The following is a 25363-nucleotide window of genomic DNA, read 5'->3' as shown; positions in this document are numbered from 1 at the left end:
ATTTGCAAAGGAAATTTCTCATATTTCCCCCCAAAAAACACGAGTTGTATTAATTTAAGGAGCTTTGATGGTACAGTAACTTAAGGAGTTACACTGCTAACTCAAAGCCTCACTGACCGGAGAGCCTCTCTGATGGTTCAAATTTTCTTATGAGAAAGAGAAGTCCATTTAGTGTTGATTTTTGCATTCTACTCTTATACTTTTTCTTTGATGAATGAATAAAGTCATTAACCTTTAAATGCAGCAGCTCCATGGGAGAAAGACCATCAGGCCAAGTACTTAAACTTTGGGCCACACACTAAATCTACTTCCAGATCTATTGATTCTAGCTCATAGCAGCTCTACAGGCCAGGGCACAACTGTCCCACAGGATTTGCATACCTGTAAGCTTTATATAAGCAGATGGACACACCTCTCTCTTGCAGAGCAACCGATGAATTAGATAGAACTTCCAACCTTTTGGTTAGCAGCTGAGTCTTTTATCACTATACTGCCAACTTACACAAAGGCTTGCCTCTGAGGAGTCACAATCCTCTCGTAGCTGATGTTGCATTGGTTATCAAGGCTATCAATTGACCCTGATGGTCAAACCCACCAGCTCCATGGGAAACAGTACCTGCCAACTAATGTCCAAAAAAGACTGCAGTGAAAATTCTTCGTCTCATGTGCTTCTCCAAGGCCTAGAGGTGAGAGCTTCATAGCATTTCCTCAGTTTTATCACTCATTATCCAGGCTAATCAGTTCTCACACTCACCTTCAGCAACAATAATATAATTATTGTGTTAGAGACTTTGTCCTTCCTCTAGTGAAACCCAGGACTATACACTTTATATATATTCTCTTCATTTTAGCAACCACTTTTTCACACATTAGCTATTATTCAGCTCCACTTTACAGAGCTAGTTTCTCCCATCCACTTGATTCTCATTTAGTAATTCTCTTTAATTACCACTATTTAGATTCTTGATATCATGTAACATATTTTAGAAATTAATAATCTATTTAACGAAGAGTTGAATTTGCTTTAGCAGTTTGACTCCCTACACTTAGGATTTCTTCCATCCAGAAAAGAGATGTCAATTGTTTCTCTCAGTCTTGCCATCAGGTTTTGCTTTAACCCATCATACTCCCTTCATTACGAGGTAATCTTATGTCTCAAGTATGACACTCATGGTGATTATGATGAATGAGAAACTTGTTCTTATGTAATGTCAAGTTGGAACCAAGTCACAGCTGATCCTCCAGCAGGTTTTCAGATGGAGTATATTGTGTGGGAGAAAACTGCTTAACTTTTTTCCCCGGAGCAGCTGGTGTGCCTTTGGGTTGGTAGTACAATTCATTACTATTAAGCCTCGAGAGCTTCCCAAATCATAAACCATAGACAAGTACATAGTCACACTCATACAGATACATCATTGTCTGTGTTGTTGTGTTCCATCAAGTCAGAACCAACCATAGCTGACCTTCCAGAGGGTTTCCCGAGGTACTTAAACACACACAGAAGGAGATTGCCTGTCTTTCTTTCATGGAGCAGCTGGTGGATTCAAATCACATGCTTTCTGGATTGCAGTGTAGCTACTAACTACTAGGTCACCAGAGTTCTGTATCGTGTGCGCGCGCGTGTGTGTGTGTGTGTGTGTGTGTGTGTGTGTGTGTAAAGCTGTTTTTTAAGAACGGACAAATTTTACTTTTATTTTAAATGTAAATATAAAATTAACTCATTCTCAGAGTCTGAAACTGTTGAGAAGAAAGAAAGAAAAAAAAGTATAATGAAAAAACAATTTTGAAATTGTTGGTAATCTGCCACTAAGTCTTCCTTAATAGCTTTGGCATAAATCAGTGTTAAATGATGTATGTGAAAACAATCAGGAAAATATTTAATGTATTATTAATTAAGATTAATTACAGGAACACATCAAGAAGATTTCATTCTCTTCAATAATATTTATATCTTAAGTACTCTAGTGAAAAGGATAAAAGCATTTGATGATTGTCAATAACATTGACTTCACACTAATGGACACAGGTCGAGGTCTCTTCAGCAGCCTGATATTAAGTCAGAGGTCTCTCTGGAGGGAAATACCCTTTCTTCTTTGCACTAAAGACTTCCTTCAGAAGATTTGACTGCAAATGAGAATCTCCTTTTATAAAGAGAGTTTTTTCTATGATGTAAGTAAGATTGTTTAGTCAGTCAATCAACCTAATTACCCTCATTGATTATCGAAAGAAGAAAATGTCAGCAATAGCTGAGACTGTTCTACTTCCTCAAAAGAAAACTGGTTCCTTTTTCTCAGTTAAAATAGCAAGCCTTAGTTCAGGTATAGGATGACCTTGTTATAATAGCCAAAAAAATTTTACAAAATAGATATCTTTTGTCTTAACTGAATTTTAATTGGTAAAATGAACGTCTTAAGCAATATTGATATGGATTATTGTAGTCATGCACAAAAGAGACCGAAGACACTTTTAGAACATTCTAATATATTATTCTTGTTGCTAATATTATGTGCTGTTGAGTCACTTGTGAATCACAGCGACCCTATGTACAACAGCCCTAAACCCTGCTCTATCCCTTGCCAATCTTATTGTCTCCAATACAGCTATCCCCATTACCCCAGAGACTGAATCAAACCATCTCATCAAGGGTTTTCTTCTCCTTTGCTGTCCCTCCACCCTCCCAAGCATGACGTCTTCTCTAAGGACTGATCTTGCCTTGCAACATGTTCAAAGTATGTCAGATGAAGCTTCAGAATCTTAACCTCCAAGAAGTAGCCTGGCTTCACCCTCTCCAGCATGAACTTTTTGTTCTCCTAGCAGTCCATGGTATATTCAATACTCTTCTCCTGCACCATGGCTCAAAGGCATCAATTCTCCTTCTATTATCCCTAGTCATTGTCCAGCTTTCTGAGAGCAAGTAATTGCAAAGATCATGGCCTGTTTCAGGTGCACCTTAGTCTCCAGACTAATGTACCATGGACTGCCAAGAAAACAAACAGATTCATCCAAGAGAGGGTTAAACGAGGCTGCTCCTTGGAGGCAAGGATTCTGGGGCTTCACCTTACATACTTTGGACATGTTGTAAGGAGGGACAAGTCCTTGGAGAGGGACATCATGCTTGGGAGGGTGGCGGGACAGTGCAAGAGGAGAAGACCCTCTATGAGGTGGATTGATTAAGTGACTGGGGTAATCAGGATGGGTGTGTCAGAGGCAGTGTGATTAGCACATGATAGAGCAGGATTTAGGGCTGTTGTACATAGGGTCGCTATGAGTAGCAAGGGACTCGACAGCACATAACAACAATGACAATGGTTCTTTATACCTTCTGGTGGAAAATCCTTACTTCTGCTTCTCTAGCTTGGTGTTCCTTGGTTTCTTGTTGATTTTCCAACTCAATTCAACTTTTTTTTTTAAGTCGGATTAATTAGTAGGTTTCCCATTACATATATACCATTATAGTTAATCCTTTACTGGGTTTGCAGAGGCTGTAAATTGCATGAAAGGAGATAACCTATCTTTTTCCCTGTGGAACAGCTGGTGGATTCAAACCACTCACCTTTGAGTTGGCAGAACAACTTTTTACTGATTTGATCTTTACATGACTTCTATTCTTCCTTCATTTGTGTTTGCTTAATTTTGTGCCTAATCTACTTTATCTATTGCAGAAATGATTGTTTCATTAATTCTCAAGCTTCATGACTATAGCTTCATTAACAAGAAAGAAGACAAGAGTAGGGATTAATATTTAAGCATACTATGTTTATGGGACACATTTATGATACCTGTCTTTCTTCCTGGAAGCCTCTAGATGGACTTGGACCTCAAACTTCAGTACTTTGGTTGGGGGAGGTCCCTGACAGCTGACTTTACCAATGTAATTTCATTTCCTGGCTGCTGGTGCCAAGAGTGTTGTTTGGAAAGCAGAGAAAACTGAAGCTATTAACAGTCTCACTCTCTTCACCATCTATCATGATGCTGCTAATCGGCCCAGTGGTGAGAATCTTTGTTTCCTTCATGTTGAGCTTCAATCTATATTGAAGGCTGCTGTCCTTTATCCTCTGCAGCAAGTTCTTCAGGTCCTCCACAGTTTCAGCAAGCAGGGTTGTGTCATCTGCATAACACTGATTCTTGATGAGTCTACCTGACGTTCTGATGCCACATTTCTCCTCATAGAGCTCAGCCTACCAGATAGTCTGTTCCACATGTAGATTGAAAAGATACAGAGGTAGGACACATTCTTGATGCAAACCCTTCCCAATTTTGAACCATGCAGTGTGTCCTTGCTCTGTTTTTATGACTGTCTCCTGGTCAAAATGTAGATTTTGAATAAGTATAATCAAGTCTTCTGGGATTCCTATTCTTCTCAGAGTCAGCCAGTTTTTAGTAGTTCACACAGTCACGCATGTTCTACTATATAATCAGAGTTTTTTTGTTTGTTTGTTTGTGTTTTAAAAATCTTTATAATTTGGGGAGTTTCTAAAAAGAGCATATCTTATTTTCCTTTTTTTCTTATGGTAGTATAGCTGTGTGGTGTTAGATACCCTAAAAATTGGCTTTTCTAGCCATTATGTTATCCCCCACTGTGGGGCTCATGGTCTCCAGCTACCCTAACTGCAGACACATGGATTTACAAATCATTAACAGCTGTTGGACCAATATAAGAGAGAGAGAGCATTCTACACTGTGAGGTACCATGACAGTCATGAAAAGACTGTGGCAACGCTGTGAAGAGACTATGGCAAGGTGTAACTAGATGAAAAGCTATTTGCAACTGCTCCAAATTAAAGGACACAGTTATAGGTTTTGCTTTCTGGATATTTAGAGGAAAAGTTGACTTCTAACTGATCTGAGACAACATTTGCAGGGTGATTAAGGAAACCAGAGGTTTCTTTCATTTGTGCTGCTAAATTGATCCTAGGCTTTTACTAACTGGGGAATTGTGCTTTGTTAATCAGACTTGAGACTGATGGACATATTGAGGCTATTCTTTGAAGAAGGACATCATGCTTGGTAAGAAGAAGAGATAGCAAAAGAGAGGAAGACTCTTAACCAGATGGATTGACATAGTGACTTTGGCAATGAGTTCAGCCATGCCAGAGATTGTGAGTATGACATAGAATAGGACAGGTTTCAGATCTGTTGTTCATAGGGTCGCTAAGATATGTACTCAACTCAGTTGCACTTAGCAATAACAACAACATTAACCTACACTCACTGTCTCTTCACTTTCCTATCTGATCTTTGAGTTGTTTTGAATTCAATTCCATATATATGCTTAAAAAATAAATATGTTTAATATATGAATAACATATGTTTAAAAGGGCATATTACTAAAGGAAGACATTATTTACTGAGTAAGCTAAAGCATTATTTGGTTTTAGGAAGATTCCTGAAGATTATTTTTAGCTTGCTATTTAAAGATTATTTTCTTTACTTTTTTTTTAATAGTGAAAACTATTTTATTTTAAAAAAGAAGAAATGGGCTTGAGGGTAAGGGAGGGAGAGAAAGTCCATTCGGGCCTTCAGCGTTCTGGTTATTTTCTTTACTTTTAAATTTCTATCATACTATTTTTATAGCCTTGATGAAAAATCTCTAGAAACCAGATGTTCCCCTTTGAACTTCTATGTTCAGTCCTCTGTAATCATAAGATTTTGTTGATTTCCCACAGGATAAGTGATATTGAACAGTATGTTAATGCTGTTGACAAAAGTTAGGTTAAATATCTTCCTGCCAATAAGGAGGCTTTACTGTTTGGCTCCTAGAGTCTCAGATAATTGAAAATTATTTCTATTTTAACTACCTAAAATAAAGTAGGCAATGGTCTTTTCATATCTATGAGTTGGCAAGTAATTTCTTTGTTTCTCAATGCAATAGTGTTTGACTACAAATAGGTGGTCTACATATTTCAATTTTTAAAAGTATACACCATCTGTATCTCGTCTCTTTTTGCTCATTATAAAATACTCTTCATTGTATTCAGTTCCATATATAACCTATGTGATTTTCAGCTTAATGTAACTTTTAGTTGAGGATGATAGTTTTAAAATGATGTTTATTAAAAAATACAGTTCTTGAAAGACACATGAGCTAGACTGTATTTCATATTTTCAGACCCCCTAGTTAGTTTGATCTGATGCCTATAAAGGGAATAGAAATTTTAGGCCAACCCACTGTGCTGTGGTCCAGTGTGCTTCCTTTGTAGATGGTATAAAGCACTTGGGTGATATCCTCAGATGAACAAAGACATTGACTTAAAAACACAATTTCATAAACATAATGTGGAAGGTACAGGTCTGGGGAGTCAATTCAATACTTCTATTTAACTTAGGTCTTTATCTTTTGTATTTATTCTAAGAATTTCTCATAAAAACTCCCAACAGGCAACGACTTTATCCGCATTTAAATTTCAGGCTATAGACATAACCATTTCATTTCATCATGCTGCTCTTTGACTTTTTTTTTAGGAATGTAGTTTAATTTTCTTTCATTACTATGATGGGTCAGAATGTGCAGAACAGTGATTGTAGCAAAATTGTAGATTTAAGAAAAGGTCGTATAATTAACTGATGGATTGATAGAGATAACTAGAGCTGGCAGAATGCTCACCACATCCATCACAGAACTACACTGGATAAATGATCTGGACATTTACCTAAGATAAAAAGAAATATATATACACAAATGCCATTGATATAATTCAGAGTACTGCTTCAAAGCTATTGGAGGTAAGCCAAAGTTTGAGAACATCTAATCCAGAATGGGAAGATAGAGATGATGAAAGAGGAGCAATTCAAATTAGTGAGCCAGTGAAGTAGGCATCTCTCTGACTTAACACACCAGACTCAGCTAAGGTATTAGAAAGAGCCTTACTCTGGAGAAAAGTATGCTGAGTGAAATGTCCCAGTCACAAAAGGACAAATATTACATGATGCCACTGTTGTAGAATGGGACTGTCCTTGGGGTTGGGGAGAGACTGAGTAAGATGGGTTCGATAATGTATACTGCACTGAGACAGAGGAGGGAGAAAACTGTTTAAAAGAGATATGTGACTAGGTATTTCTGTCATCACAGGAGTCTAGAGCGAGGGCTACATGGTGGAGGGGACCTGGGGGACGGTTTGTAAAACAATGAAAGAATCCTTTCTTTTACTTTTCCATAAATTTTGACTCATGTACTTATAACTTGTTAGTCAAATTTGTGTTTTCTAGGTTGCAACACCCCCATGATACATCTTCAAGGATATGAACATGTACGGCCAAGCACAATCAATAAGAGTGCATCTAAATTCCAAAATCAATCTCCATAATAGTCTATGTGTTTCCTACTGCCAAAGGGGCCCTTTAGAGTAGTGAGAGAAGATCTTCACCCTGAAACCCACAGCGTCCCTTTTCAGCAGGAAGTAGCTAAGAGAATACGCCATCCCCTTTTCCTTATGACTCAGGGTGAAGTCTCTCTCAGGGAGGAGTGATAGGGAATGGCAAAAGACACACCGACAAAGGAGATTAATCAGAACTGACTTTGACAAGCACTGTGGCAATTGGACCATTAAAACAGACATTCGGATGGCGGGGAAGAAGAACAAACTGGGGAGGAGGGTAGAGAGAATGGTGCAGCAATGAAGGAATGAAAACCCAAAATCCCTGTAAATGTTCATTAAAACTAATACAATTTAATAATAAAAAGAAAAAGAAAGGAGCCTTAGTGCTGCAGTCCTTAAAGCACTCAGCTGCTGACAGACAGAAAGATCAGTGGTTCCACCTCACCATCAGTTCTGATGGAGAACGATGATGCAGTTGGCTTCCTTAAAAATGCACAGCCTTGGAAAGACTATGTGATAATCCTACCTTGTCTTTTAGGGTAAGTCTAAATGATACCAACTTGGCAGCAGTGGGCTTGGTTTAAGGTTTTCAGGTACTGTAGTGCTATGCAAAGGAGCTCTCCTGATAGACTCCAACACCTGGGAGTGGCATCGCTAATGCAGAGCTGAGTCTCTCTAGAGATCTGAATCCACCAAAAGATTGTCAGTCTTTCCCCATAGCCTTTGTAGCCTTGGAAACTCAGTGGAGGACTAGCTATGCATCTGCTCCAACTCGACAGCAATGCATTTGAGTGCTATAGAGAGAAAAATAAAAACTGCATTTGGAAAATTCCAGCTAGCCTCAGAGACTGATAATACTGAGTGAGAAAAAGAAAAATGATAAACCTGAAGTGCATTTAAACCTCGAAAGTATAACCGGGGTAAAGTAAATCAGAAATAAAAATGAATAGTAGACAATGAAATGTACAAGCTATAAAATGGAATGTGGTACACCAAAAATAGATTGTAAATTTTTTGTCATTTAAATCTATTAGAGTGAAAACTCAGTTAATAAATGTAATACATTAACAGGGCTTTAAAGGTTGAGCTAAACTGATTGGGAAGTCAGTCTCCTTACTCATGGAAATGAAAAAATAAAAACAGAAGTAAGGATGTAATCTCTTCTTTATTGCAAAATCCAGCCAGCAATTTGTGGGGGATATTTTAAAAGAGATTTATGCATTAGTAACTAAAGCAATTAGTTTTTGCTGCATTTCAAACCATCCCCAAATTTAGTACTTAAATAAAGAAAACCATTTATTTATCTTACAATCCTGAAAGTGAGAAATGTGGTTGCTTTTATTCTTTTATTTACTTTTTTTTTTTTTATTTCTAGGCCTAGGTCCCTCATGTTGTAGAGAGCTGATCACATGCTGGGGGCTAGGTAGTTTAGAGAGAGGGCTCTAATGGAATAGCTGCTGGTAACTCAAAACTTCCCTGACAGTTCAAATGTACTAGCTGCTCTGTGAGAGAAAACCGGGTAGTCTCTGCTGGGTGATTTATAGCCTTGGATATGTGCTGGAGGGTCAGCCATGAGTCAGGCTCAATTTGATAGCAATGAGAGCGAGAGAGAAAGGAGTTCTGGTGGCCTAGTGGCAAAAAGCTGCACTGCAATGAAAGAGAGAGAGAGAGAGAGAGAGAGAGAGAGGAAGAGAGGGAACTGGGAAAGGGAGGGAGAGAGAGAGTACACTAGGTTAAGATGACTTGGGCTTGGAAGACTTGGACCAATGGAACACATAGCTTTTCATCCTACAACATGCTAGAATTGGCTTGATTACAAGACATTCCGTCTTTTAAAAAAGAGAGACAAAAGATACAAAACTCTTCAGCCCTGGGCTGAGAATTTAAGCAGTGTTATCTACACTACAAAAATAAAGTTACAAGGCTAGCTCAGCAATAACTAGATTCACTCCTTGATGAGATAGTAAAATAATACATGGCCCATTTTTTTTTCTTTTACTTTATCACAACATGTGCTTAGAAGGGAACATTTCAAGACCAATTCTATTGGAAGGAAATCTGGTGGCCTAATGAGTAGGATACTCCACTGCTAACTGAAAGCCTGCAGGTTCAAATCCACAAATGGCTCCATGAGAGAAAGATAGGCTGTGATCCCTGTAGAATTGACAGCTTCTGAAAACCACCTGGAGGGTCAGCTATGAGTTAGTTGCACATCTAAAGCAATTAAAGTTTTTTCTAAAACATAAGAACATGCTCCCTTTACTTGAAGGCCACTCAACTTTTCTATAACTTGGCCTACTTTACTCCTGTTTCCTATTTCTGAAGAGATAACGCCATCAGAGTCTGTCCCCTAGGGCGAGGCTTGGCAGTGCTGGTATTCCTTTACAGAAACTGTGAATGAACTAAATCAAGTATAGCAGTCAAGGTCGAGTTGTCTTAAGAAATGGGTAAAATCAGCTGCCAAAATAATTAATGCCTTAGGGGAGTACCCACAGCTAAAATATAAAGTCCTCAGAAAACCAGAGCTAGAATTCAAGGATGAGGAGTCATTGCCGAAGGCACAGAAGAATAATGTTGTTAGCAAGACTGAGTCAGACTTATTTAAAATGCAATTAAGAGCTGGTTTTCAAAGACAAGAAACTGAGCACAGTGACATCACCAGGGTAGCACAGAGGGCATGGACCACACTTAGTGTCACGTCACAAGTGGTGATACTGAAATGACTATCTATACAACTTTTTGTTTTATTTTATCAGAAAATTTTTTATAAATATATATTACATATTGTTGTTGTGTTGTTAGGTGTCGTTGAGTCATAGACGACTCATAGCGACCCTATGAATGAAAGACCTGAGCACTGTTCATAGAGTTTCTGGAGGCAACCCATTTCAGAAGTGGATGCCACTCCTGCTTCCAAGCTTTTTTTAATTGGGAAGGTCCACCAAACACTGTCCACCATGGGTAACCATTATCACATTTGGCACATTAGTGTCACAGTGTTTAGCATCACAGCAACCACCCACGAGTTACCTCTGTACAGCAATGTACATGTACAGACCAGTGCTATAGCGCTTAGAAGAATGTTTGACAAAAACCTAATTAAAACCAGGCCTGAGGGCCCTTTGGGGATTTAAACCACCTTTTGCCTTAAACCCTAGTAGGTCAAGCCTCAAGGACCTGCTCCTGTGGTGAGAGAAGAGCCCACTTCACATCAAACACAAGAGAAAAAAGCACATGACCCCCAAAACTTGAGATTACTTGTGCACACGGGCTGCCATGCACAGGCAGAAAGAGCCACAGAGATATAGAGTGGAGTCATCCAGGAACAACCTGGGGTCCTACCCCCCCTTTAGGGATTTAAGCCACAAGATAATTAGAGCAACAAAAAAATTACATAATCTTAATTTTTTTGCTAACCAGAAAGTTTGACGTCCAAGTCCATCTAGAGGCTTCCAGGAAGAAAGACAGGTATCATAAATGTGTCCCATAAACATAGTATGCTTAAATATTAATCCCTACTCTTGTCTTCTTTCTTGTTAATGAAGTTATATTCATGAAGCTTGAGAATTAATGAAACAATCATTTCTGCAATAGATAAAGTAGATTAGGCACAAAATTAAGCAAACACAAATGAAGGAAGAATAGAAGTCATGTAAAGATCAAATCAATAAAAAGTTGTCTGCCAACACAAAGATGAGTGGTTTGAATCCACCAGCTGTTCCACAGGGAAAAAGACAGGTTATCTCCTTTCATGCAATTTACAGCCGCTGCAAACCCAGTAAAGGATTAACTATAATGGTATATATGTAATGGGAAACCTACTAATTAATCCGACTTTAAAAAAAAAAAGTTGAATTGAGTTGGAAAATCAATAAGAAACCAAGGAACGCCAAGCTAGAGAAGCAGAAGTAAGGCTTTTCCACCAGAAGGAATAAAGAACCGTTGTCATTGTTGTTATGTGCTGTCGAGTCGCTTGCGACTCATAGCGACCCTATGTACAACAGCTCTAAACCCTGCTCTATCCTGTGTCAATCGCACTGCCTCTGGCACTCCCATCTTGTTTACCCCAGTCACTAGATCAATCCACCTCATAGAGGGGCTTCCACTCTTGTGCCGTCCCTCCACCCTCCCAAGCATGATGTCCCTCTCCAAGGACTTTTCCCTCCTTACAACATGTCTAAAGTATGTCAGATGAAGCCCCATAATCCTTGCCTTCACGGAGCAGCCTCGTTTAACCCTCTCTAGGATGAATCTGTTTGTTTTCTTGGCAGTCCATGGTACATTCAATATTCTTCTCCAGCACCACAGCTCAAAGGCATCAATTCTCCTTCTGTCCTCCCTAGTCATTTTCTAACTCTCTGATGCATAACAAGTGATTGCAAAGACCATAGATTATATCAGACGCATCTTAGTCTCCAAAATGACACCATTGCTTTTCAGTACCCTGGAGAGGTCCCTAACAGCAGACTTTCCCATCACAATATGTTTTTTGACTTCCTGGCTACTGGTACCAAGAGGGTTGACCATGGAGCCAAGCCGACTAAAGTTGTTAACAATTTTAATCTCTTCACCATCCATCCTGATGCTGCCAATTGCTCCAGTGGTGAGAATCTTTGTCTTCTTGTCATTGAGCCTCAATCCATACTGAAGGCTGCCGTCCTTGACCCTCTGCAGCAAGCATTTCAAGTCCTCCTCAGTTTCAGCAAGCAGGGTTGTGTCATCTGCGTAACGCAGATTGTTCATAGATCTTTCACCAATCCTGATGCCACACTTCTCCTCATATAGTCCAGCCTCTCAGATGATCTGTTCTGCATACAGGTTTAAAAGGTATGGAGATAGGACACATCCCTGGAATACACCTTTTCCAATTTTGAACCAAGCAGTGTTTCCCTGGTCTGTTCTGACAATTGCCTCTTGGTCCAAGTGTAGGTTTCACATTAAAACAATCAAGTGTTCTGGGATTCCCATTCTTCTCAGAGTCAGCCACAGTTTGTTATTATTCACACAGTCAAACGCCTTTGTGTAATCAATGAAACAAAGATATACATTCTTCTGGTATTCCCTGCTTTCAGCTCACCTGGAATAAATCCATAAATTTGGACTTTTAGTATCCTCACTTAGCAGAAAACAATGTTTTTGTTAAAGCCACCCACATGCTGTATTTCTGCTACAGCAGTAATAAAACTAACACATCTCAAGGTCTACTGCCAAAAACTTAGCCACAGAAAATGCTATTGAGCACAATTCTCCTCTGGAATGCATGGGCCACCATGAGTAAGAATGAGCTTGACAGCAAATGACTTTGGTTTGAATGAAAGTTACAATTGGGTATATTTAGCCTGAATTTAATAATCATTTTAAAAATAGGCTTCAATAATTGAACACTGACGATCAAATTCTGTAGCAGGTGTGAAATGACATAAACCATTAAAATCCAAAGTAATAATAATTGAAGCCTTGGTGGTTTAGTGGCTATGCTGCCAACTCAAAGGCATACAGTGTGAATCCAATAGCTACTTCACAATAGAAAGATGGACAATCTCTTCCCATGTGATTTACTGACTGACCTCGCTGAGGGTCAGCAATATGTTGTTTTTGACTACACAGAACAGAACATAATAGAACATAAATAATAAGAAGAAAAAGAAAAATTAAAAACTCTGCTGCCTTTGAGGAAGTTCTGACTCACAGCCACCCTCCATTGTGTTTCTAAGGATGCAAATATTATCACAATTTTACTTTTTTGGGTTGTATTAAATCTACAACTATAACAGAATTTGTCATTGTTGTTGTTAGGTGCCATCAAGATGAGCATGACTCATAGCAACATTTTTGAACAACAGATCATATCCTGCACCATCCTTATCATCCTCAACACACTTGTGCCCACTGCCATATTCCCTGTACCAATCTATCTCATTGAGGGTATTTCTCCTTTTTTTGCTGACCATCCACCCTTTCAAGCATGATATCCCTTTTTAGGGAACAGCCTCTTCTAACAACATGCCCAAAGTATGTGAGACAAAGCTTCATCAATCTAGCCTCAAAGGATCACTTAGCACTATGTCCTAGAAATATTTTTTTGTTCCATGGGCAGTCCATGGTATGTTCAGTTCTCTTCTACAAAGGAATGAATTCTTCTAATGCCATTCTTATACATTATACAGCTTTCAGATGCACAGCAGGTGATTAGAGTGACTATGGATTGAATCAGGTGCACCTTAGTCTTTCAAATTTTATCATGGCTCTTCAGGACTTTGGAGAGGTCCCTGATCCCCCCTCCCAAAAAAATCCCCAATCTAACACCACCACCATCAACAACAAACAAACAAAACACTAAAATCATCAAGATGGATATCAGAAGACATTCTAAATATTCCACTGGAATGCCAAGAAATCAAAGCAAAGGGAAGAAATGTAGAAGTTATGAAGCTTAACAAAAGATTTCCAAGGGCAGCAAAGGAAGACAAAGTAATGTATTATAATGAAATGTGAAGAATTAGAGATGGAAAACCAAAAGGCCAAACTCACTCTGCTCTTCTCAGGCGGAAAGAACTGAAGAACAAATTCAAGCCTCAAGTTGCAATACTTATGGATGCTATGGGCAGAATATCGAATGATGCAGGAAGCATTAAAAGAAGATGGAAGAATCACTGTACCAAAAATAATTGGCTAACACAAAAGGATTTCATGAAATAGCACAAGATAAAGAGCCTTTAGTGAGGAAGGAAGAAGTTCAAGCTGCTCTGAAGGAACTGTCCAAAAACAAGGCCCCAGGATTGATGGCATATCAATGGGCATATTTCAACAAACAAATGCTGCCCTGGATGTGCTCACCAAGTTGTGCCAAGAAATTTGGAGGACAGCCACCTGGCCAACTGACGAGACGATGCCTATATTTGTTCCCATTAAAAAGAAAGGTGACCTGACAGAACACGGAAATTATCGAACAGTCTCTCATTAGCATCACATGCAAGCAAGATCCTGCTGAAAACTAAGCAGAAATGAATGGGATAGCCCATCAACAGAGAACTGCCAGATGTGCAGGTTGGGTTTAGAAGAGGCTGTGGTACTAGGGCTATTACAGCTAATGTTAGAGGGATCTTGGATGAAAGCAGAGAATACCAGAGGCATGTCTATCTGTGTTTCTTTGACTATGCAAGGACATTTGATTATGTGGATTACAACAAACTGTGGCTTTCTCTGAGAAGAATGGGAATCCCAGAACACTTGATTGTGTTTACGTGAATCCTATATTTGAATCAGGATGCTATCAGAAGAAGAGAGCAAAGAAATACTGCATATACTGTATATCTCCATATATTTTCAATCTATATGAGGAACAGATCATCTAGGAGGCTGGGCTCTATAAGGAGTGTGGCACCAGGATTGGTGATAGACTCATTAACAACCTGTGTTATGCAGATGATGTAAACTTGCTTGCTGAAACTGAGGAGGACCTGAGGCTTTATTGTAGCCTTCAACATGGATTGAAGCTCAACATCAAGAAAACAAAAATTCTCACCACTAGGTCTGATTGTCAGCATCATGATAGTGAAGAGATTAAGATTGTTAACAGCTTCAGTTTGCCTGGCTCCACAATCACTACCAATCTTGGTACCAGCAGCCAAGAAATCAAAAGATGAATTGCATTGGGAAATTCTGCTGTCAGAAACCTCTCCAGAGAACTGTAGAACAACAGTATCAGTCTGGATACTAAGATGTACCTGCTCGAGGCCATAGTCTTCAAAATTACTTGCTATGTATCAGAAAGCTGGACAATGACTAGGGGTGATAGAAAGAGAATCGATGAATTTGAATTGTGGTGCTGGAGAAGAGTATTGAATATGCCCTGGAACATTGGAAGAGCAAACAGTTTCATCCTGCAGAGGGCAAAAGGATTCAAGGATTCTGAAACTCCATTTGACATACTTTGGGCATGTTTCAGGAAAGGACCAGTCTTTGGAGAGGGGCATCATGTTTGGGAGGGTGGAGGGACAGTGCAAGAGAAGAAGAACCTGGGTGAGATGGATACTTTTTTCTTTTATTGGGAAAAACATATTGGGGGTACAAGGAGGTGAGGGTTGGGGACAGAAGGGTGAGGATGGGCCAGGATGCAGTTGCAGAGCTGCACAGTTTGGTCAGTGGGGGGAGCAGGTGAAGGAAATGATGAGGGTCCAGTGGGGACCAGATGCTACAGAGGAATGACTAGCATTTTCCAATGGTAATTAAACCAACAGTCTTATTGATTTGGGAATTGGATGCTGACTCTCTGGCTTCTTCATGCTGAACAGGGGCATAGATATAAAGGGGGGAAGGGCGGACGCTTTATCACCTTACTGGTGGTCTTGGGTTAAAGCTGCTTGCCTTCCTGCTCTGTTAGAAGATATTTTCCTGTCATTTGCTCCCCTCTGGACTGCAAAGTGTTTTCCCAGGTGGGTCCAGTGGGGATGGCTGGTTGAACCCAGAGGCTCCATCCTTCTTTGCTTCCTTAGCTGTCAGTTTTACTTCCTTTTTGTCATTGGCACTGGGTTCAGGGTCAATTCTGGAGTAAAACTCAGTATTAAGGTTACCTATAGGAAAGGGAGCAAACCTAGAGAGAACAAACTTGTGAGTTACAAATAGAAGGGCTTTGCGGGTGTTGCTTTCAGGTTTACTGGGGGGGAGGGGTGGCAGAAGGTGGCCTAGGTAACATTCTCTGGATACCCTAGGCATTCTTTTTTTTTCCCCTTACCCACCCAGGGGTCAGATGGCACGATCTGGGGGCTGAGGAGCTCACCCTGAGGGCTGCGACGGCTCACCCCAAGCCGGGGGCCGTGGGCAGCCTGCCCCGGGCAGAGGGTCGTGACAGCTCGCCCCGAGCCGGGGTCCGAGGGCAGCCCGCCCCGGAGATGGAGTTTTTCAGTCACTGTGGTAATGGAGGTGGATGTGTTGGAGACAATGTGGTTTGCACAGGACAGAGTAGGGATAAGAATGGTTATAGATAGGGTTGCAATGATTCACACTCAACTCGATGGCACTTAACAATACCTATCTCCTGAATGCTCATACTAAGGGTGTAGGTTGCTGATCCTAGTAAGATGAAATCACTGATAATTTTAAATTTTTCTCCATCTATCATGATGCTGCCTATTGGCCCAGTGATGAGGATGATTGTTTTCTTGATGTTGAAATATAATCTATATAGAAGGCTATAGTCCTTGATCTTCTGCAACAAGTCTCTCAAGTCTGCTTTCAGCAAAGTTGTGTCATCTGCATAATGCAAACTGTTGGTAAATCTCCCTCCAATTCTGATGCCACATTCTTCTTTATAAAGTCTAGCTTCTTGAATTATTTGTTCTGCATAAAATAATTGTTTTTTATTATTTTTTTATTTTTTTTTAGTTTTATTAAAACATACATAAAAATACTCACATGCACACACACCCCAATCAATATTTTTAACAAATCAATCTTGAGTAAAATGTTTATATTGTACAAAAATTGTTTCTAGATAATGGATATATCTGTTATTGTTATGCACTCATAATTGACCCTTTCGTGGGTTTTCAGAGGCTGTAAATTGTGTGGGAAGAGATTGCCCATTTTATCCATGGAACAAGCTGATAGATATGAACAGTAGGCCTTTGAGCTGGCAGAACAACTCTTTACCCATTAAGCCATCAGATTTCCAATATATTTGTAGATAAATATGACCATATTCTCTATAATATTCAGCACAGTATGAATTACATTTCTGCTCAATAAAATTTTTCTAAATGAGCTTAAATGGCAAAAATTAAAAAAATCTTTAAATGTGTTTGTTTGAGACACATATCTAGAAAGTAGGTTATCTTTTCCCATCATTACTCCATTACTTGTTACTCCATTATTTAGCACAGTCTACTGTCTTCCTTCTTTTTATTTTGAAGGAAAAACAAAAGAGTTTTATGGAGGGATAGAGATGGTCCAAAGTAGAACATTTCCATCATTCACAGAGTGAAAATGGATGCCCTTTACACAAAGAAGGATGCTTTTTAAAGTGATTTTGGTGTTAGTGTGGTGTTGTTGTGTAGTGTCTACTTTCATCTTTTTTATATGTGTTTTTAAAAATATTATAGTGATTTGAGTGAAAGTGTACAAAGTTCATTTTCCATTCACTTATTCAGATATTCTGCTCTATAACATTCATTTCAGTGTTAATCTGTTAATCACAGTTTTTCAATTTCCTCCTTGCAATTCTGATTTTCATTAGCCACCAATATCTCTCTATGTCTTTTATTTCTGAATGACCCTGTATTGATTATCTTCATATTGAATACTGCAATATTGCTTTAACCTTCACCCATCTTAATATATGTCTATTATCTATTTACTTTCATTCCTCTCTTCCCAGTTGTAGTCAGCTCAATGGCATCCAACTAATAATAACTTCATCCCTAGTAACAATCAAAGAATGATCTGTTTATAAACTTTAGATTTTTGTAATAATGGTCTTAGGCATTATTCATCTTTTTGTGACTGTCACTTATTCTATTCAGCCTAATGTCTTCTAGAGTTAGTCATTCAGAGTTTTTTATTGTTCACCCCCCGCATTCTATTTTATTCTATTGTGTGACTGTATCATATGGGATTGATTTAATCCATTTTTTCACACATGGACTGACCCTTGTGGACAACCAACCTTTTGAATAATGCTTTTTCAGCATTTTCTTTTTTTCTTACCTTTCTGTACTTCCTGGATTTCTCACCCAAACCATCATGAGGCTGAAATCCCTATTCTTCCAAAGTACTGTTCATCTTTATGGTGCTATAATGTTCTTTTCTACCTGTATTCACACAGCTTGCTTTAGATTTATTGTATTGCCATATATTTACCATGATCATGCACAGAACCATAAGATCCTTGAAAGAAGACTATTGGCTTCACATTTCCTCGAATCTCAATTATATTGTGTACTTGGTCTTCTTGTGAGCTACCATCAAGTTGGCAGAACTCATGGTGACCTTATGTATAACAGAATTCAACTTTGTCCAGCCCTGTACCAGCAAACTATGGGTTAAAAAATTACTCAATATAATTTTATGAAATAGGCTCACTCATAAGAAAATATTTTCAGAACTCCCATCCACATCTAAGTACACTGCAGTAAATCCATTTTCCTCTAAAAATGGATATCAATTGTAGGCAAAATCATCTGATGGATATTCATGGTTTTACAATATGCAAAAAACCCAGTCAGCCAATCTTTATTGAGACCATAATTTGGTGTGTTTTTTCCTCTCTCTCTCTCTCTCGCTCTCTCTCTCTCACACACAGAGAGAGAGACAGACAGAGAGAGAGAGAGGCAAAAACACATCAAATTATGGTGCCAATAAAGATTGGCTGGCTATTTTCTTTTCATATTGTAAGCAACCACAGTAAATAGGATATAAATGCTAACGATCTTATTGCACTGAAATCACCCAGTCAGCACTCTCACATTCACAGCAAAGTCCTGATTACATTACTGTAGCATATGTCCATGTGAGTATTTGTAAACACTCCATCTATAATCTACAAGAAGAGCAATCAATGTAATGCTATATAACTCAAAAGGATGCAGCCATCTTTCTGTCTCATAAGAATTATTGTTGAGTACCTTTTTAGAGATTGGCGAAAATTCATAAACTAATTTTCAGAGATACAATATGGTCTCTACTTGTAATATTTATATCTGTGCTCATTAAAACATAAATTTCTTATGCAGTGTTTATTTCTGAGGTCAAGAGTTAGATTTTTCAGCTGGTCCATTTTAACAGATTGCCTATGATAGCATTCTGTCATATTAGGTTTAAGAAAATAGCCATTCTAACTTATAATCAGCTTTACTTGGGAGCAACAATCAAATTCATATTGATTTTGAGTAAACCTTTACATACCCATCTGCGCCATTTGAAGCTCAGCTAGTACAGATCAATGTATCTCTAGCATCATCATGCACTAGGTAATCAATGGATAAGGAAAATCATTATTTACTGCTCTGTAATTATGTTTACATTCAAGTCAAATATAAGAAAATTTGCAAGACCATTTTGATGGAATGACTCATGCATTACAAGCAAATTGTCTCTATATTATTTTGAGCAAAGCAGACTCTGAAGAATGTTGCCATGAAGGTAAGGAGAAGACTGTAAAACCTCTTCTTGCCTGGTTCTAGCGCTCAAATCCCAAAATAGTTGTCAGCATCTTTTCTCTCTAGGAACCATTCTATTTTTAAAGAGTAGTCACAAACACCGTGGCTGTGGCAGCAATCTCTATGATGGTTTATAATCAGCTCTGATACTGATCTGTTTTCTACCCACCTGCTCACTTTCAGTTGTGAGCCATCCTTTTAAATGTCCTTCTTGTCATTTCAATGTAAGAGTAAATACTTGGCCTCTCTAGGGTTTAAATGTCAGTTATCTCTTTGTGGGTTATCATTTGAATTTGTCCCACTAGCATTCTGTCTTCAGGACCATCTTGAATGGTACACCTGGTCTACTTCTAACCGCAATCAAACTCCCATCTCTGTTACTCCTAGGTGTTTGATTACTGCTTTGGCCTCCCTATGAAGGGCTGCTGAGGTTAGAAAAAAAAAATAGTTACAGAAATAGAAGAGAACATACTACCTTGTTGTTCTGATTCACCACACTTTATTAAGGCAGCCCGACAAGCAGCAGGACAGATGAGCTTAGGCTCTTGCTGCACAGCATAACTAAACAGATGGCTGCGGTGAAATTGCCCATCAAAATTTGTTTTGTCCTATTTTATTACAGTTATTCAGACAAGGATTTCAGACTGAAATAAGAAACAGTCTAAACCAGGTTGTGTTTGTAGTGGATTTCCCTGAGCTAAGAAATTCACGGCAGCAGGACTGCAAGCAGGACATTTCTTTCATTGCAGCATCTTGATAACTAATAGAGCTGGAGATTTCCCGTAGAAAGTGTTCAAGGAGCAAAGTTAGATTTATTAAAACTGAAATTATGTGGGGGGAAGAAGGGAGAAAGCACTGTGTTTAAAAAAATAATGCTAACTTGTGAATCAAATTAGCAAATCAGGATATATTTTGAAAAAGTACAATTTGGGGATTTTTCCTCTTTATTTTAAATCTTGAGTAGGAAAATAATATAAGATGAATAAACAAACAAGACAAGATGAGAGAAATTATGGTTCTTATTTGTAGAAGAGTGGAGGGTCAGCAAAGGAGAGGATGACCCCCAACCAAGTGGATTGACACAGTGACTGCTGCAATAGGCTCTTGTGTGTCGGGAAATGTGAGGATGGTGCAAAATAGAACAGGATTCAGATATTTTGTTCATAGGGTTACTATGAGTCACATTTGACTCAATGGCACCTAACAACTACAACAACAATGACAAAAACATTTTTAGTATGGTGTACTCTTATCTTAACGGAATTATTATCAAGTCTTTGGACTTGATGGTATATTATCATACACCTTGGAAATTTCAAAGTCAGTGATTTTAAACTTAGACATTAATTTAATACATAAATCACTGCCAAATTTTGCCAAAAATTGGACATAGTTTATGGATATATTTAGAGTCAGTTCATAATGATAAATGATCCCTCTGTGAAAGCTCATATGGTTGATTTCTAGAGGAGAGTAGAGAAAAAATGGAAATACTAAAACTCATGTACAATAAATAATTTTTCAAAAGAAATAAAGATAAGATTTTCCAAGATGCACAATTAACTAACAGAACAAGGAAAGAGAAAAGAACATCAAGAACTGAACCATTGTTGCATGGTGACAGAACATTCAATTCAGAAGAGCAGCTTTCTTGATTATAATGCATGTGTGTTGAACACCATGTAATTTGTGCAAAGGTAAAACAGATTAGAAGAGTTTGTCCAGAATTTTAGTGGTGTGATCAGTGTACAAAAGACTTCACATTCTATAAGAATATTTACAGTGTGAAAGTACATCCTTACTCAAAATTAATAAGGAAGTTAGAATCTCAATATGTTGTTGTTAATTGCCATCAAGTCAAGCATAAGGCACGATGACCCTATGAACAAAAGGCCTGAAGCCTTTCTATAACTATGCTCATTTACCAAAGTTCATAGAGTTTCCAGAGGCATGTTGTTTAGGAATTGGATGCCACTTCTGCTTCCAAACTTGTCTTAAACTGGTAGCTCCACCAAACCCTGTCCATCATAGGTAACCATTATGGCATTTGACACCCCAGTGGCACAAGTTTAGCATCACAGCTACCTCAGTTTACCTCAGTACAGCATATTCACAGAAGAGTGCTGTACCACTAAGAAGAATATTCCTCCAAAATATAATAACAACCAACTTTAAATACAAAGGTGCTCCATGAGGACTTGTTGACTCTAAACAATAGGCTTTAAAAAAAAAACAACAACCACAAAAACCCCAACAACTAATATGCTCTTGTTAGATAATCAATATAGTAAATGGTTTCATTTTAATTGTAAAGAAAAGTTAAAATATGTTTATATTTATTTTACCTAATCACTTAATCAATATTCTATTTTCGTAAGATCATTTCAACATGAAGTAGTTACAAACTGACTTTCTTGGGTTTTTATGAGGCATACAAAAAAGACCAATGATATCTATCCATCACACAAACTGAATATGATAGTTCAACACATCAAACATGACTCATTTAAGGTGTTAGTTTCCTGACAAGCCCATCAAATGATCAGCTATCCTTCAACCAATATTCACAAAACAGATCCAATATGAAACTTGGTTTTGAGTGAGGACATAGAGTTCATACTATTTGAACAGTTTGATTTAATCCACTAAGACTACACAAGACCTCTTCTATGATGCACAGTGCTTTGTGATTGTCTTATGTTAGTGATTAAACTGAGTCACTAAAGAACCTATAGTCCTTAAATATCATCAGCCTCTAACTTCCTATGCTGAGCATGTAGAAACCAGCAACAGATCTGGAACTTTAAGTCAAATACTGAAATGTAATAAAGATGTGGAGTTAATATGGAATAGTAAAATTAAAAAACAGCACTCTTATAAGAGACACAAGATTTTTAAAAATAGCTCCTCACATTAGAAGATACAGCATTATGAATGAGTGCTTCAGAATATGTCTGATTCTTAAACTCATAGACTAAGAACTGGAAGATATTTTAATATGACAGTTATTTTAATGATTCTGTGCTTTTTAAATTCTGTAGATGAACCCCAAAATTACAAAAGCAATTAGTGCACTGATCTTCTACTTAATTTACTGGTCCCCTACTCTGTAGTTAATTTTCCATTACCCATCAGTCTGCAGACTTGCAATAGTCTACATGTTGTGGTGCTGAAAACTAACCCACTCGCATTTCAAATACCAGTAGTATCATCAATAGTAGGTTTCAGTAGAGTTTCCAGATTAAGAAAGACTAGAAAGTAGGGTTGCCTATCCGATTATGAAATAATGGGACCTCAAAAATGCTATGCAGCAAAGGAACATTGCCTAATAATAGATGAGGCCTTTAAATTGTAAGATACTCAATATATGGCTAGAGAAATACTATATCCTCAAGAATCTAACATAGAAATATGGATGATATAAACCTTTCAGATAATGAAGACCTTCATTTGCCCATAACTAAAATGAATGAGCACTGGTACCTAGTGGCAAGAAGCTGTCCTACAATCCCAAATGCACACAGTTTGAATCCACCCCCTGCCCTGCAGGAGGATGGGTGATCTCCTCCCATGGAATTAATTGCCTCTGAAAACTCGCCTGGAGGGTAAATAAACTCTGTGTTGGTTCCAACTTGATGGTACTCAACAACAACAATAATATAAATAACAGATGAAAACATCCTTAAATAATGGCCACTACAATTTATAGCAATAAGCAAACACATCAAAAGGCAGGGAAAAATTGACTATTGACTCTGTAACCCAACATCTTCAAAAAATTGAAAAAGAACAGCAAGAAAACCCAACACCCTATAAAAAAACTTAAATTATAAAAATTAAAGCAGAGATTAATGAAATAGAAAACAAAAAACAATTGAAACTATCAACAAAACTAGGAGTTGCTTCTTAGAAAAGTTCAATAAAATCGGCAAACCATTAGCAAACCTCACAAAAGAAAAGAAGACACAAATAATCCGAATAAGAGATAAATCAGGCAACATCTCAACAGAACCAACTAAAATAAAAAAGCTAACATTAGAATATTATGAAAAACTATACTCAAACAAATATGAAAACTTAGAGGAAATGAGGAAATGGACAAATACTTAAAAATGCACAATCTTCTTAAACTGACACAAACCGAAATTCAACATCTGAACAGACCCATTACAAAAGAAGAAATTGAAAAGGTAATACAACAACTTCCAACCAAAAAAAGCCCTGGGCCAGATGGATTTACAAGTGAATTTTATCAGACATTTAGAGAAGAACTGACACCAATTCTACAGAAACTATTTAAGAAAATAGAAAATGATGGAATTCTCCCAGACTTATTCTATGAAGCAAACATATCCTTGATACCAAAGCCAGAAAAGGACACCACCAAAATAGAAAACTATAGGCCAGTATCTCTTATGAACATAGATGCAAAAATCTTAAATAAAATATTGGCCAATAGAATCCAACGATACATCAAAAAAAAAAAAACCACCCCATCATGACCTAGTAGGACTCATAACAGGTATTCAAGGATGGTTCAATATAAGAAAAACAATTAATGTAATTCATCATATTAACAAAACAAAGAACAAGAACCACATGATCCTATCAATTGATGCAGAAAAGGCCTTTGAAAAAATCCAACACATACAAAAATCAGTTGGATTTCTCTACAGTGACAAAGAGTATACAGAGCAGGAGCTAAGAAAAACAATACCCTTCACAATAGCTAATCACAAAATAAAATATTTGGGAGTAAATATAACTAGAAGCACAAAGGATCTATTCAAAGAAAATCACAAAAACATTACTACAAGAAACAAAAAAGAGACCTGGAGTAGTGGAAGAATATTCCTTGCTCATGGACAGGAAGACTCAATGTTGTCAAAATGGCAGTACTACCAAAGGTAATATACACGTTCAATGCAATCCTAATACAAATACCAATCCCATTCTTCAACAAGATGGAAAAGGCAATCTCCAGCTTCATTTGAAATGGAAAGAAGTCCCGAATAAACAAAGCACTCCTTAAGAACAGAAAAAAGGTAGGAGGCATTTCATTCCCTGATTTCAAATCCTACTACACTACCATGGTAGTTTAAACAGCATGGTACAGGTAAAATGACAGACACATAGATCAATGGAATAGAATTGAGAATCTGGAAATCAGTTCATCTATTTATGGTTGACTGATTTTTTACAAGGAGATGAAATCAGTTAGGTGGGGAAATGACAGCCTTTTTAACAAATGGTGTTGGCAAAACTGGAAAGCTATCTGCAGAAAAATTAAACAAGATCCACACCTCACTCCATATACAAAAACCAACTCAAGGTGGATCATGGACCTTGGACTAAAACCAATGACTATAAACTTCATTCAAGAAAAGCTTGGAAGAACTTTAGTAGTCCTAATCCACAACATAAAGAGTCGTCCAAGTATCCTGAAAAATTTAGAACCAGGAGAAGATAAAATAGACGAATGGCACCTTCTAAAAATCAAATCCCTATGCACATCCAAGAACTTCTCCAACAAGGTAAGAAGGGAAGCCACAGACTGGGAAAAAGTGTTTGGTAATGACATATCAGATAAGGGACTTATATCTAAAATTCATAAAATAATTGAGCACCACAACAAGATAAGGGTAAATACTCCAATAGAAAAATGGGCACAGGATATGAACAGACACTTCACCAAAGAAGACATTCAGATGGCCAACAAGCATATGAAGAAATGTTCAAAATACCTAGCCCTGAGAGAGATACAAATCAAGACAACTATGAGATATCATCTCACCCCAGTAAGAATAGCAAAATTTAACAGAACAGCTAACATCAAATGCTGGCGAGGTTGTGGAGAGACTGGAACTCGTATTCACTGTTGGTGGGAATGTA

The 25363-nt window shown here is 37.9% G+C and overlaps 1 protein-coding gene across 1 annotated transcript in view; it reads right to left on the bottom strand.

The window, feature by feature from the left end:
• GALNT13 (UDP-N-acetyl-alpha-D-galactosamine:polypeptide N-acetylgalactosaminyltransferase 13 (GalNAc-T13)) overlaps window positions 1–25363 on the bottom strand; it is an 869120-nt gene that overhangs the window by 154147 nt on the left and 689610 nt on the right. The window lies entirely within an intron of this gene.

This window comes from Elephantulus edwardii, unplaced genomic scaffold (assembly GCF_000299155.1).
Source record: "Elephantulus edwardii isolate Elephantulus edwardi_28Jun2011 unplaced genomic scaffold, EleEdw1.0 scaffold00010, whole genome shotgun sequence".
Classification (NCBI taxonomy): Eukaryota; Metazoa; Chordata; class Mammalia; order Macroscelidea; family Macroscelididae; genus Elephantulus; species Elephantulus edwardii.
The sequence above is the reverse complement of the archived record's forward strand: the minus strand, read 5'-3'. Positions and strand labels throughout refer to the sequence as shown.